Source organism: Petaurus breviceps, unplaced genomic scaffold (genome assembly GCF_028583685.1).
Source record: "Petaurus breviceps papuanus isolate PSGF00001 unplaced genomic scaffold, PetGlider_PUasm1.0 355, whole genome shotgun sequence".
In the NCBI taxonomy this organism is placed as follows: domain Eukaryota; kingdom Metazoa; phylum Chordata; class Mammalia; order Diprotodontia; family Petauridae; genus Petaurus; species Petaurus breviceps.
This window is the reverse complement of record NW_027186289.1, coordinates 2434318-2449372: the sequence shown is the minus strand read 5'-3', so window position 1 is coordinate 2449372 and position 15055 is coordinate 2434318. Positions and strand designations below refer to the sequence as shown.

At 48.2% G+C, this 15055-nt stretch overlaps 1 protein-coding gene, 1 long non-coding RNA gene and 1 pseudogene across 2 annotated transcripts in view; 2 read left to right on the top strand and 1 right to left on the bottom strand.

Annotated features, from left to right (window-relative positions):
* Positions 1-11399, bottom strand: part of LOC138168144 (zinc finger protein 420-like) — a 27454-nt pseudogene extending 16055 nt beyond the window's left edge.
* Positions 1-15055, top strand: part of LOC138168156 (zinc finger protein ZFP2-like) — a 283080-nt gene that overhangs the window by 187379 nt on the left and 80646 nt on the right. The gene's annotated exons all lie outside the window — the stretch shown is intronic.
* LOC138168185 (uncharacterized) lies at positions 8912-15055 on the top strand. The gene is made up of 3 exons (XR_011170049.1): positions 8912-9557; positions 12684-12794; positions 13021-15055. It is a non-coding gene; the product is annotated as an uncharacterized lncRNA (long non-coding RNA).

The following is a 15055-nucleotide window of genomic DNA, read 5'->3' as shown; positions in this document are numbered from 1 at the left end:
TGAGTGCTTGCAGGCTGTGATGTGTCCTGGGCAGAGGCACCCGCTGCCATTGCTTTATGAGTGCTTGCAGGCTGTGATGTGTCCTGGGCAGAGGCACCCGCTGCATTCCTTGTGCTGGCAGGTTTTCAAGGAGTATTTTCATTGCTTGTATTATTTGATTATGGAGAAACAAGACGAGCTATATGGGGTCCGAGGGCTCCTTGATGAAGTAAAAACGTAGCATTTTATGACCTGGGTTGGAGACTGAGCTAATGTAAAAAGAGACTGACAATATTTATGAGACATAAATGATTTTAACATGCCACTGGCGCCCAGAATACTGGCGATCTGGGGACCAGAAGCAGACTGATGACACGAGAGTGGGGACATGTGTGGGAGGGCTCATCTTTTATCCAACCTGCCTCATGTAGAACACTTGTTCAGCTGATACACTTGGCCTCGGATGGTCTTCCATTTCTAGCAGAAGGATGAATCACTTTTTCAGTGACACTATCCATCGTATTCAAGGAAGCAGTCCCTTTCAGAATCAATGTTAGGGTCTGTGGAGACTGTCTCTAACACATAAATGCCATGTGACATTCCAGGTGGAATACTGAAATTTTCCTAAACCACTTCACTACTTTCCTCAGGCAACTTCTTTCTAAGGCTGGTAAGATCAGATGAACTTGCTAAACTCTGCCTGCTGAGCTGCAAAAGGCCGGCCCAGATAGGGAGAATTTAGTTTCCTTTTGTCCATTTAGAACTATTTTTTTTCAAATTAACAATAGATTCATTAATTTGCTAATTAACAAAAATAGATTAGATTCATAATAATATAAATAATCTGAACTTATTGTGGATTCAATAAAATCAATTCAGCTGGAAGCATTTCAGGAATTTCTTACCTAGAAAATCGCTTTATCCATTTATTGCTTGCACACTCTAGACTGACTGCGATTTCACAATGCTCTTAATTATAACTGTTTTTATAACTATTTTTTCATTAAGGTCTAATACCCCTATACAGGGTCAAACATCACCAGTATCCTAAGAGGAAAACACATGTGACATTGAATGAGACCCTATTGTAATTTAGTTTAGGACAAAAGCAGTTCCACTGGTAACCAAAATGTCTGAATACAGGGCCTACTCCTTTGGGTCAGTCAGCTGCCAAAGTTTTCTTGTGATAGTCTTTCGTTTTCTTGTGATAGTCTTTCTACTCAAAAGGAGAAGAAAGATCACCTAGGTGACCCAGTGAATAGAGCAGTGGCCCTGGAGCCAGGAGGACCTGAGTTCAAATCCAGCCTCACACACTTGACATATTAGCTCTGTGACCTTGGGCAAGTCACTTAACCCCAATTGCCTTGCCTTCCCCCCTCAAAAAAAAAAAGGATCTGAGTCACAAAATATGATGAAGTAGGGAGAATGAGAGCTGATGGACAAATGAGGGAGGAGGTACACACAAGGAGGATCAGCCTTTCACCTTTGCATTAGGTAGAATTTTAGCTCTGGGGTGGAAGTTGGTGAACTAGGAGAAGGTCAAGACAAAGAAGGGGTCATTCACATGGCCATGGCACTGCAGCTGATGGAGACCAGGAATAAGGGCAAAGAGGAAGGCAGGGGCCTGAGTTTCTGCACTGAGTGCTGAAGGGAGGAAGAGGATTAGGGTTAGTGGCTAACCCTAACCCTAACCCTAATCATGGAGCCTTAGGTCCCAGGCAGAGACCATCTCTTAGACCGTCACAGAAGGAGCTTATCCCACTGAGGCGTGTGGGGCCTCCTCTGCTTCCCACATGGCCGGCCATTCTAGACAAGCTCTCTGCCTTGAACTCTTCCTCCTGCTAGTCCCACTGCTTTGAGGGATAACCCTTTGAGTTGAGACAAGTGTCTCCTAGAGATTCAGGGCTGGGCTTGCAGGTGCCGGGGAGGTCTGAGCCAGGAGGTCAGAGAGGTCAGATGGCCTACCTGTACTCTAACTGACCAGCCTTCAAAGAACAAGGAGTCTTTGATGGCACCTTCATGCTCTGATCCTGCTTCATTCAGGCCTCTAGTGCTGACCCAGAGGCCCTGCACTCCTGACTAGGGAGACCTCCCAATGGGCCCAGCCCCTATCCCCTGACTGCTGCTCTGTGGCCATCCTGATGGAGCCCCTTCCCCATCTGTTTTTTTTTCCTTCCACTCTAGGAAGCACTCCCAACTTTGGCACTCACATCCATTACTGAGTCTCTGATCACTGTTTTCCAAAGTGAGTTTCTGAGAAAAATGTGATTGCCTCCACTGGATGCTTTCCTGGCTGTTTTTATACCAATGTTCTGAATGTTCCTTTCAGTACCTCCCTTCCCCCAGTCTCTTAGAGAATACTCACAGGACTGCCTCACGCTGCTGATTTTTTGTCTAAGTGGGCACAAAGGTCCCAGTAAATGGTGATTTACTCCCTGCCTAAGAAAGCAGACAGTGTTTTCTTTGGACTGGCCTAAGTAGCTATGCTACACTACTTTGTAACAACCCCTTTCTAATTCTAAATTCACATTTTTTTCCTTTTCACAAAAATTTTCCTTTTCCTCTCTGTCCCCTAATTCTGTGTTACCCAAACTTCTTCATAAGCCTGCCTACAAGATCTCAGGGATCCTGCCCAAAGGATGGATCCCAAAGCTCAGGAGGAGAGTGTCTCTGTGTCCTCTGTAGAACTATGAGACACACGTCCATCACCCACTCCCAATTTCATGTCTGTCTATAACCTGGGCTCCCTTCTTCTGGCTGTGCCTAACTGACCCTGATAATTCTCACGACAAGATTAAATGAAATAATATTTATGTAGTTCCTGGCACACAGAAAGACACCAGTCTCTTAACCCTTTTTAGTCTCCTTCCACCTTGATCCTTTTCTCCCCTCCGACCCAGGGACATTGGCCTCCTGGCTGATCCTTGGCCAAGATCCTCCATCCCCTGACCTTGTGTCTTACCAATGGCTGTCCCTCCTGCTTGGAATGTCCTTCCCCTCACCTGGGCCTCCTGGCTTTCTTTGTACCTCAGGTAACATCTCACCTGAAAACAAGCTTTGCCTGGCCCCTGACACTGCCAGAGCCTTCCGTCTCAGGGCCCCTCCCAGCCATACTGTGGAGAGCTTGTCTGGACACAGCTCATGAGATGTTCTCTTCCCGTTAGACTGTGAGCTGCTTGAGGGCAGGGCAGTGCTGGGCACAGAGGGGACACATTCAAAATGCTTATTGACCTGCCCTAAGAAATGGGAAATGAGAGGGACTCAGAGACCTGGGAAGGCTTGTGTGGCCTGAGGCAGGAGGACATGAGCAGAACCAGGAGGACAATTTCTGCTCTGCAGACAGCCCTGCCAAGGACAGCCTGTGTCTGGCAGGAGGAAGCTTCCTTGGCTCTCTGGGATTCCAGGTTTGCTGGTGCTGGTCAGGGCTGTAGATGGACTGCACTCACCTGGGAGGAGGGTCTCTGGGTGCCAGGAGCCATTCCTTCTGGTTCTAGGCTCTCTCCTAGGAATAGGGTTTAGGTGCTGCAAGCTGACCTGGGGAGGGAGAAAAGTCTCAGAGTGGGAGAGACATTGTTCATACCTTCTCTCCCTAGGGTGGAAGCAGACCTACCCAAAAGCCAGAGGGTGAGCTCTCAGAGCACTTAGAAAGGCCCTGCTCTCCTCTCAGTTTAGGGGGAAGGCAGCAAGGAGGGTCAGGCTTGGAAGTAAACTTGACGCCTCCAGAAAGTCTTCTCTTTTCATGCCCCTCCCCCATCCTCCTGCAAAGACCCAGGAGGCAGAAGGGGCTTGGGATCGCAGATGGGGTGAGACCAGACAGAGTCTCAATGACCCCAGACCCAGAGCTCTCCCTCCACCTGACACTATGAGTGAGACATGTAAGTCAAGTCACCGTGACCCAATGGTAAAATGGGACAGCACTCTAGGACCTTTGGGATGTGACAGAGAGCCCGGACAAGCAGCAGGTACAACCCCCAGAGCCAGGCCTTGGAGGGGGGCCTGCACCTGGCAAGCCTGGAGGAGACTGACCAAGAGGTCAGAGGGGGAAGATGAGGCCCGATGGAAAGGGCAGCCAGCAGAAGTGGGGTGTGGGGAAGGCCCCTCGTTCAGACCTACCTGGCACCTGCATGTGCAGAGTTGGTTCCCAGAAGGGACAAAGATCTCAGCTCAAAGGGAAGACAAAGGGAAAGATCTCAGTTCCTAGGGCTTTTGCTTAAGCAAGCCTACTCTGGGTGGGCCCTCCCAAACCCAGGAGTCCTGCCCTAAGTCAGAAGGAATGATCCCTTCCCTTCCCTTTCCTTCCCTTCCCTTCCCTTCCTTTCCCTTCCCTTCCCTTCCCTCCCCTCCCCTCCCCTCCCCTCCCCTCCCCAGCTTCTAAACTTTCCCCCAGGGAGAGAATTCCAGCAGGGCCCCACCCACCAGGCAGATCATCTCAGAGGTCCCCTTTCCCACTGCCCTCCCACCTCTCTCCCTCAGCCTGCTCTGGGACTCCAAACCTCCCCAGCAGAATCTCCTGGTCTCCCAGTTCTCCCCCTGCTACATCCTGATTAGGAGCTGAGGCCAGGACACCAGGACGCCTGGTCCCAGAGCATATGTTACAGCTCATGTTATAGAATCTTCCCACTTAATGAGGCATTGGCCTGAGGCCATAAGCCTCTCATTATCCCTAGGCCCAAACTAGTTACCCATAAATGAGCCTGGCCCCCCACAGTCAGTCCTCTCCAGGTAGCCTTCTGCTATTTCCCACCCTCAATCCCATTCCTGGAGTCTGAAGTCCTTAGACTCCTCCAGATCTCTCCCATAGTCCTTCTCTATTGATCCATCTTGCCTTCAAGACAGTCCAGAATTCACTGTAGCTCGGACTCACTGGGTGCCAGATGATTCTGTCCCATTTGTCCAATACAAGCACTGCAGATACTTCAGTTCCCTATCCATTATGGTGAATCTTTAATAAACTTTGCTTTACTTTAGCTGAGAGAATACTTGAGTCGAATTCACTGGGCAGGACCCGGCATGTGGGTATTTGAGTCTCGAGCACCCCTAAACCCTAAACCTCAACAGTGGCACTATTTCCCTTTCCACCTGTTAAAACCCAGGTTCTATTGGGAAGTGTCAGTGCTGGGGCACAAGGATAGCCATATCCTTGTGGAAGGAGGCCAGAGAAAGATCAATGTAGGACTGCCGTTTGGGGGTGGGGAAGGTCCAGAGTCCATGAGCCTTCTGTCATTTTTCTTTTTACAAAGGTAAAGCAGGTCCCCACTCTCCAGGACCTTATCTTGCCCTGGGGGTCCTGGGCAGGGAAGAGTTCAATGGTTGTGCTAGGGAATGGGGTCTTAGGGCATAGACTGACATCCAAAATCCAGGAATTGTAGCAGAGTAAGTAGGGATCTACGTTCTTTTTAGCCGAATTAGAAAAGAGAGGGAAAGTTTGGGGGTGACAATAAAGTAAAAAAAAAGAACAGAGATAGACAAAATAAAGAAATAAATATTGTAGACAGCTCCCCCAAACCAAGATCTGAGAAAGGCCTAAAATCAGGCTCAGCCAATCAGGAGAGTCTCTGTGGCCCACTCTGTACTTCATCCAGCATGATGCTTTACAATGCTCTCCCATAACTTTTTTTTTCAGATGCTTTACTCTCTGAATTACTCAAAATGCCCCTTCAGGTGTCAACACTGCAAGGCCAGATCAAGCTGATGAGAGCATTCTTCTGGTGATGACCACTGAAGACAGGATGCCTAGGGCCAGCACCATCTTGAACAGGGGGACTTTACTTATCTCAGTAATTTATAGACATTCACTATACATGTCATGCCAATGGTATAAGACGAGATGTTACGGTATCTTGTTTTGCTCCCACAAGAAAAATCATTAGCTGTGGGGAAGCTCTCTCATCTTATTGTACTAAGACAATGGCCTTCCTGGAACTATGACCATGGCCAGAAATGTTCCACTGGGGAGTTAAGGGGGGGTATTTATATTTCCCTGGGGGTGATACCCTCATGATGTGGTCAGAGAAGGCATTCTCCTTCAGCCCTGAAGCCAAGATGGGGGATTCCCTCCTGTCTCCATGGGGTGGTGGAGGGGTGGGGGCATTCCCTCCCAAGCATCTGAGCTAAGCTAGGTCTTATCTTTAGGTTCAGGGTGAGTGAAGCACCTTAGACCATCCCGACAGTGACATCCTTATGCCCAGGGTAGAGCAGGATACTCACTCCAAAAGCACTGTCAGGGGAGGCCAAGACATGAAAGACTGCAGCAAGTCAGCTACCAAATTCCACAACAAATCAAAACTGTCATAAGTGAGTTAAGATGATCCCCAGTGTCAAGTTGGAGCTGGAGAAACAAAGGTCCCCACAGCAAAATGTTTCCCCTGCATGGACTCACACCGGTTTCAGTCTGTCCCACCAGTTGGAAAACAGGCAGGTTCAGCAACTGTAATTCAAGCAAGCAAACAAGAATATAGCAAATCCTGGTTCCCTTCTTGCCCAACTGTGTCCCAGGCACTGACCTAGGACCTGGTGGTGCAGTGTTGTGAACCTGGGTAATGAGGAGGCTGGTGGTGCCCTCGAAGACCACTAGGGGGCAGAGTGGACACAGCGCTGACCCTGGAGTCAGGAAGCCTCCTGATTCAGATCCAGCTTCAGACACTCAGCTGTGTGACCCTGACCAAGTCACTTCACTCTGTATGCCTCAGTTTCTCATCTGTGAAATGAACTAGAGAAGGAACTGGCAAACCATTCCAGCATCTGTGCCAAGAAAACCCCAAATGATCTCACAAAGAGTCAACCGAACAACAAAACACTGACAGATGTGGGAAAGGTCACGGGGGCATTAAGGAACAGCCAGGGTTCAAGATCATTTCTGAACAGCTTTCCAACTCTAAACATCTCTGAGGTGGTTTTTTCCCTTCCGTAATCTTGAGATCACCAGAAGGCACATTTGAAACCTTAAAGGGGCTCAGTTAAAGATCACAAAGTCCTGTCCTTCATTTTACAGAAAACAATGAGGTTCAGCCAAGGCTAAGTGGAGACAGCCTGGAGTCGGACAGACCCAAGAGAATCCTCCCCCTGACACGTCCTGGCTAAGACTCGGGAAGTTACTGTACTTGTCAGCCTCAGTTTCTTCATCTGCCAAATGGGGATAACAGCCCCAAGCTGGCAGGGCTATTTCAAGATCAAACATGTAAAGTCCTGACTAGAGTCTACTACTGGGACCTCAAAAGCTGGACTCAAACGCAAATCCTGATTCCAAATACAGACCTCTTCCCAGCCTCTACCATTCAGCCTCTCAGCCTGAGGGAGGGGGCAGACTGCTGGAGAGATCTCCCTTTGGAGGAAAGGAGAAGTATTCTTCTGGAGGGGGACAGGATTCTGAAAAAGACTTCAATTCCCGGTCTGGGAAAGTCTATCTATCAAAGGAGGTGGAGAAAAACAGACAACTGTGGTGCTATGGAGAGGGATGGGAGGGGGGGACCCCTTGAGACCCAGACTTACTTTCTCTGGCCAAAGGGTCCTGGTCCTTAGATTTCTTCTCCCTCTGGCTAGAGACTTGAATGAAGACAGTGACTGCTCTCAGGAATCTGCCCTCCAACCTTCCATGGCTCTCAATATTTAAAGCTCCTCTCTCCAAGCCTTAGCTTTCCCTGCCAGGCCAGGTTAAATTTGGCTCCACCCTGCCCGACCTCCTCCCAGCACAGGTGTGGAGGTGAGGGGGTGAGGGGAGAATCTCCAAAGCTCTGGGGTCAGTCCTGCCCCACCCCCACCCTAATAATGCAGAGATGTCTCTGATGGGGTGCTTGGGATCTGTGTTTGTAAAATCAATTTGTAATACATCAGTTTGTAAAATCTGTAAAATCACATTTCCCCCTCCTCAGCCTCAGAGCAGTAACTCTGCCCCTTCCCCCTGCTAGCACCTCGGCCAGAAACAATTCATGAATTGTTTATCTCTGCTTGGAACAATAACAAGCTACCCCCATGAATCCTTCAATGCACTATCTGCAGGTTAACTCCTTAGCCAATTATACACACACTGAGTCTCCGTTAGCCTTGGTTCCCAACATCCATCTTGTCAAACATGACACTGATGGGTGGCAGACCAGGCACTTCTCAGTCAGCCCCGACTGGTAGCTGACTTAGTGACGTTTCAGGTCTAAAACCACACCTCCAGGTAGACCCCTCCCCCACCTTGGGCTATTTCCCAGTGAATTATGGGCAATTCGCCTGCCCAGTTGACATTAAAAGTGCATGTTCCTTTAAGTACTGACCACTCCTTAACTCCTCCCCAATCCCACCCTTACTCACCTAGTTAGGATAACTGACGTTTAATTTACAACTTAAACTCCTTAAAAATATGCCTATGTCTTCTTTAAGTTTGCAGGTCCCTTAAGGACCCCCGCCCACTGTGAAGTGTACAATAAACTTTGACAATGCTGACTCTAAGTTGGCTTGGGCTGAATTCTTTCCAGACTGAATCGCAGGGATTCTGGTCCTGTCTAACCTACTGCCATCCCCCATCATCTCGGGAAAAAGGCACCTGCTTCCTTCGAGGAAGGGCTCTGACCCCTGGGCCGCCCCTGCCCCAGACTGAACCAGATTTAGGGCTCCCCAGAGACCTTAGCCTGCCTCGGGAGCCCATTGCAGCGCAGCCCCCCAGTCATTCTCCTCACGGGCAGGTGTCCCAGATCAGCCGCTCTCCCACTCGGCAACCCCAGTGGCTCCTAATGCTTGCAGGAGCCTTTCCTCGGCCCCGCCCCCGTTCCTGACACTCTCCCTCCTCTGCTCGGACCTTCCAGCCCGTCTTCCCCGGATCTCTTGGCACTTCTTTCCCAGAGGCCTCCGCCCGGTGACTGGGAGCGCCCTGAGGGCGGGGGCTGTCCGTGGTGCTGAGCCCTGGACCTGGCTCGTGGCTGCGGTCAGTCCTGTTTGACTCTCCCTTACCCTGTGCACCACAGCGGCCCAGTACGGTCCACGGGGTCTCCTCTGGAGACTGCCGACCCCCAGAGCCGGCTCCGGTCACAGGGCGCACATGCGCGCCTCTGCTTTCTGGACCTGCTCCCCAGCAGCCCCAGGGCAGCCCATCGCCCCTCCCCCGCCGGGCCCAGCAGCACGTGACCACCCCTCCCCCGCCGGGGCCCAGCAGCACGTGACCGCCCCTCCCGGTCCCTCATCTAGTCCAGGCTGCAGCCCTGAGGGTTCTTGGGGGGGGGGAGAGGCCCGGCCGCAGCGTCCCCAACCTCTACGCTAGAGCCGGATCCCCCTTCTCTCCCGCGGAGCAGATGGAAAAGGCTCCCCGGGATGACCAACGGAAGGGCGACTGCCCTGAAGCCCCCACACGCTCCTGAGAGTTTTCAGAGAAAACGTCAAGTTCGGCCTCAGGCCTGGAGACCAGGGAAGGAAAAAAGAGCATGCGCAGTACCGGCCCTCAGCGGACTCCGCCTCTTCTGGTCCGGAAATGGTAGGGAGGGAGCAGATGAGGAAGTCCCGCCCCTTGTAAGGGAAGGACAAGGGAGCGGTGCCTTCTGGGAAACCGAGTCCGGCTGTGGAGACAGAGGAGCGGGCGGGTCTGGCAGGCACAAGGGCTCTTGGTAAGTGGGTGCTTACGAGACCCTCCCCTGGGAAGGCTCCTGGGAGAGTGAGGGGGACTGATATCCCAGAGGAGTCGCCTGGCCACCTGGTGAGGGGCGGAGGCCCAGGCTGGACTGGGGGAGCCTTCAGACGCATGTTGGGGGGGCCTGAGTAGATCCTCAGCCGGCCACCAGCTTTGTCCCCGGCTCCAGTTTTCCGGGCTCTCTCTGCTCCTTGCCCTTCCTTCCCCCTCTCCCTCCCCAGGGGGTGTGGCCTCTTTAGGGCTCCTTTCCTGGTTTTCTTGGGAAAATCCGACTGTAGTTTGGGTTCTGGGTTTTACAGCCGGGGAAACTGAGGCACATGGGGCCCAGTGACTCAGCCAGAGTCCCAGGTGGCATTGGCCCTCGCGCCTCCCCGCCCCGGAGCGCACAGTGGGTCCCCGGCCCCGCACAGTAGGTAGGGGCATCATTTCTGGGGACCTGGGGTGATCCCCGGCTTCCTCCTGCCTCAGCAGCCCGCGCTCGGGGCTGCCCCCTTTCTGCCCAGCCCAGCCTGGCTCCCCTTCCTCTTGCCTCCCCCAGCGCATGAAGGAAGGAATGAACGCATGTAATTATTGAATGTAACTGAAAGGTTACGCCTTGACCTACTTGCGCCTTTGAAGAAGCTCTTCCTTCTCTTGAACTTGCTTCCACGGTGTCATCACGTGATGTCCTTCTGACCCATCCCGGGGAGGCTGTCTGGAAGGCTGGGGAGCAATGCCTTCTGGGAAACCGAGCACAGCCGGAGGAGCGGGCGGGTCTGGGCGGCGCGAGGGCTCTTGGGAAGTGGAGTCCGGAAGTGGATGCTTATGGCTCTGGCCCCCCCCCCCCCCCCCCCCCCCCCCCCAAGTCTCCAGTGACAGAAAGGGTACCAGTGTCCCTGGGGAGGGGCTGCCGCGCTCACTCCCCAAAATGTGCTTTTGACTCTGCCCCCTGCGGCCATCCCCTCCCAGGCAGGAGGCAGATCCGGGAAGTTCCTGCCAGCGGGGCATCCTGCCCACGCTGAGACTTGGGGCCTCGGGCCGGCCGGCGGCGCCCCTGCACTCCGCATTGGGCCGCCCTGCCCTTTCTGGGTTCGCTGACGCTGCCGGGTCTATGCCGCATTGTTGCTGTGCAACGTTCACCTACCAGCGTCTGCCCCTGGCCTCCCGTCCCACTTTCCAGCGCTTGGCCGTGACAAAAGGAGCGGGCGTCCCTGTTTTTGACACTTGGTCCCCTTTCCTTTCTTGAAGGGACTGTGCCCTCCGGTGGCATCGCTGGGGCAAAGGACGTGGCTGACTTCTGATTTGGTGGGGATCTCAGCCCCACCGACAGTCGGTCAATGAACGTGTCTATTTTCCCATTGCCCTTCCTACACTCCTTATTTTTTTCATATTTTGTCAAAAGCGTGAGGGGCGAGTTGGTTAATTTTGCATCAATCTACTTATTGATTGGGAGCATTTTTGCTTAAACTTTGTTTTTTAATGACATTATTCTTCCCTGTTGATCTCCCCTCTCCCAGATGAAAAAGAAAAAAAAAAAAGTCTTGTAACAAACAAATACACAGTGGAGGGAAACAAATTCTGTGATGCTTACTTTATCACCTGTACCAATCTGATAATTTTTCTAATGATTGGTGATTTGTTTTAGTAATTATAGATGTGAAGTATATTCCCCAGGTAGTGGTAGATAATTTGCATTTTTTTTTCTTTTGAAATTGCTTGTTCGTGGTTTTTAACCATGGCTATTGTGTCCATTCTTGATGTATTCACTACATATTTTTGGTGAAGACAGCCAGGTCTAGTCAGATCTTAAACTCCCCAAGGCTGACAGTCTTTCAGAGAGACTCCCATTTCCTCAAGAGTCTTTTTCATGGAAGGCTGGCCTCCTGTTCTCAATCCCCATTTCTTCTGAGTCAGGGTAAGGTTAATTTGGGATTGCTTGCCCCAGAGATTGGCATGGCATAGTCTGAGATTAAATTTTGCAACAGGGATTGGGGTTGAGTGGATTTAAATTTTCGTTTAATTTTCCCCAGGGAATGGGGTGGTTTAGGATTAAGGCTTAAGTTTTAGTTTTCTTTCTAAACTTCCTCTCAGGGATTGTGAAGGAATATGGGTTCTAGTACTAATAAAATATCTGGGTTTGCCCTAAAATAGGACTTTGGTAGTGTGGGAGCAAGGCTTGCTCCTGATAGATAAGAGAAAGACTAACAGCACTCTATTGAGTTATGTGACATCTGACATAAATCTGTCAGATTCAACTGATCATTTGTTTTGGCTGATTTGGCTCCTATTATTGCAAATTGAAAAAAAATATCACAACGAAGCAATCGAAAACTTGCTTTATTTTTTTTTCTATGTTTCTATTTCTTGTAGAATGTTGGGAAATCTTTGTCTCATATTGTATTTAGTGTTGCTTGTAGATTCTGTTACCTTGAAAGATTTCTAAAGGGAATATGCAGCCAGCCAGGAAAAAACTCTTAAAAAGCTAAAGAATGATTTTTCATGCTTGAAGCAGTTGTCCCAGTAAGCAGGACTCAGTCCCACTTCAGGCTTTCAATAAGAGATTAAGTTAAAAAAAAAAAGTGCTAAAGCATCTTAATACATTGTGGAGATTAATTATTTAAGATTGCAAAGAAAAATGTATGGGACTTTGGGTAATTCTAGGAACCTATCCCCTTCTGAAATATCTTAGTGAGTTTTAGGGTACCACTCTAGAGAATTTAAGGAAAAGTAAGAATGATATTCTGTGAAATTTTGAGGTTAAAACACCAACATAAATAAATTTTTTCCCCAAAGGTTGATAGCCCTGTTGTGAAAGAAGGCTGTTAGTTTGAAAGTAAGACCACAGTGAAGAAGAAAAAAAAAATTCTGGTTTGCATATTAACCCCTCTATGACCATGAAAAAAGAAAAAAAATTGTTTAGAGATACCCCTTCTGACCTCTATCCCAGAGAAGGAACCTCCTGAGCCCCTCATCCTAACTCACAGATTCCTCTCTGACTCACATCTCAGCTCAAGTTCCCCAAAATAAATGCTGGAAAAGTGCAGGGAAACTTGAGTTACATCCTGGATTCAAAAATTCATTGGCTTTCTGATCTTAAGCAAGTTATCTCCTGATTTTGCCTCAGTTTCCTGAATTGTAAAGAGGAAAATAATAATGGTAGCCACCTCCCAGGATTGCTGTAAGGATCAAATAATATGACTGTGAACTGCTTCCTACAGTGACTGGCATATGTAAGGTAAGCACTGTATAAATGATTACTATTGTTATTTCTTTAATTAGATGTAATTGTGCCTATATTTTGTTTTAAAACATAACACTAATTATAATAGTTTAGTATAATAAAGAATAAATGTTAGGGAAACATGAAGAAGTTAATAATATTCAAACCCTATGGTAGGATTAGGAAAATTTTGCTATTTAAGGTAAAAACTTTGGGGAGTATAATTTACTATTGTTTTCAGATTTGATTACAGGGATGATGGTCTGGATTGTCACAAAGCCAATAGCAGAAAATGGCCTGTGCTGCAGTCTGATAACATGGTGGATGTCTGTCCCTGGAAAAAGTTGAGGGGAGGACCTTATGGCCTACAGAAGGATCCTCTTGACTCAGTTTCCCCATTGTGCTGTTTCCTTTCAGAAAAGGAAATTTTCCCACCTGGTTATTTCTAAACCTAGTTTTTGATGCTCTGTGACTACATGATGGGCAGTCAGACAACTCATGCCAAGAATCAAACACCTAAGGAAGCTTTCCCCCTGTTATGGTATTTATTAGGTCAGTCTTTGCCCTTCAGGGGAGGAGTCATAGTCATGACATTGTTATAATGATGTTCCTGCTTTCCCATTCAAAGCAAATTGTACAGTCATGGTAGGTGAGTAACAGAAGTTTTGTACAATACTAAATCTATTAATATATTGATCTTGGAACATCTCTGACCTAGGTTATGCTGACTAGAAATCCGATTAGATTGATGCAAGGAGTTTTCTCACAATTATATGGTTCAAGAAACCCCTGTGTCTTACCTGAAACTGACGTTATACTGACCAAACATTTTTTTGTTTCCATATTCCTTTGATTGTTCACAGACAATCAGGGAATGATTTCCTCCAAAAGGAGGGAATTAAACAAAGTAATTAGACAAAAAGATTAGAAAACTAAATTTAATAGAATATATTAAATTGTATTGAGTCTTAGTATGGGCAGATTGTAGCAGAATTATCTAGGGATCTCTACAAGTAATTTGAAACCAGAGAAGCAGAGCCCAATTCAGTTGCCCAGAGACCGAGGGCTGAGAATGTCCAAAAAAAAGAAATCCAGGGCTAGAGCGGCTAGGTGTTACAGTGAATAGAGCACTGGCCCTAGAGTCAGGAGGACCTAAGTTCAAATCTGGCCCCAAACCCTTAACATTTACTAGCCGTGTGAACTTGGGTGAGTCACTTAACCCCAATTGCCCTCCAAAAAACAAACAAAAAATTAAAAAAAAAAGAAGAAATACAGGGACCAGATGACTCCTTGAGTTATCTGGGACTCATAATGTGCTGATTAAATGGAAATTGGGAGGAAATTACTAAGGTATAAGAAGACACTGTGTTAGTTAATATTGATGATAATCATTGTATTACTTTGGTCTTTGGTTTCATGGTGTTGAAGTTTTCTTGGTTACCTTGGTGATAAGTGAATCTCCTCCAGTCTGTCAGCTGTGAGCCCTCCAAGTAGTCTGAGTTGTAACTTAACTTACACATTTCTGATTATCAACATGTAAAAACCTTACAGAGTTGATTTATAAATAAGTGATTCCTAATTAAATAGAAAGGGGGAATGGAAATTGAAGAGATGAGGACAGCAAGTGGTAGTGAGAATTGAGTGAAACACACTCACTCTTATCTTGGGACTCAATCCTAGAGCTGGCTCAGCTCCCCTTCTGTTCAATTATGGGTTTACTTCCAACTTCTGTCCTATGAGAAAACTTTATTCTATTGTTTGAACCTAGACCTGCATGGCTGGGAAGCTGGAACACCCCTGCCTACTGATTAGAAACCCTTAACCAAAGACCTAGGTTATGCTGACCAGAAATCTGATGAGACTGATGCAAGGAGTTTTCTCACAATTATATGTCTCAAGAAACCCCTGTGTCTTACCTGATAATCGGCCTTACACTAACCAAACTTCATTGTTTCCATATTCCTTTGATTGTTCACAGATAATCAGGGGTGGAGGGAATGGAACACTTCCTTTTCTGATTTCAGGGAATTGTACCTGTTCATTTTCTCCCTCCCAACTTGGAAAGTCCCTAACCTCTCACCCAATTAGAAATCGACCACCCAATATTGTAGTTTCCTTTTAATTAATTGGTTGCATTTGAATAATTGTTTTTCATGTATAAAAACCTATTTTGCACAGTATTTGGGATGCAGGGATATGGTGAAGAGATCTGGTCCCTATCTGTGAGGTGACTGGCAAGCATTGCCTGATAAATTAAAATACTCAGAAGTTCAAAC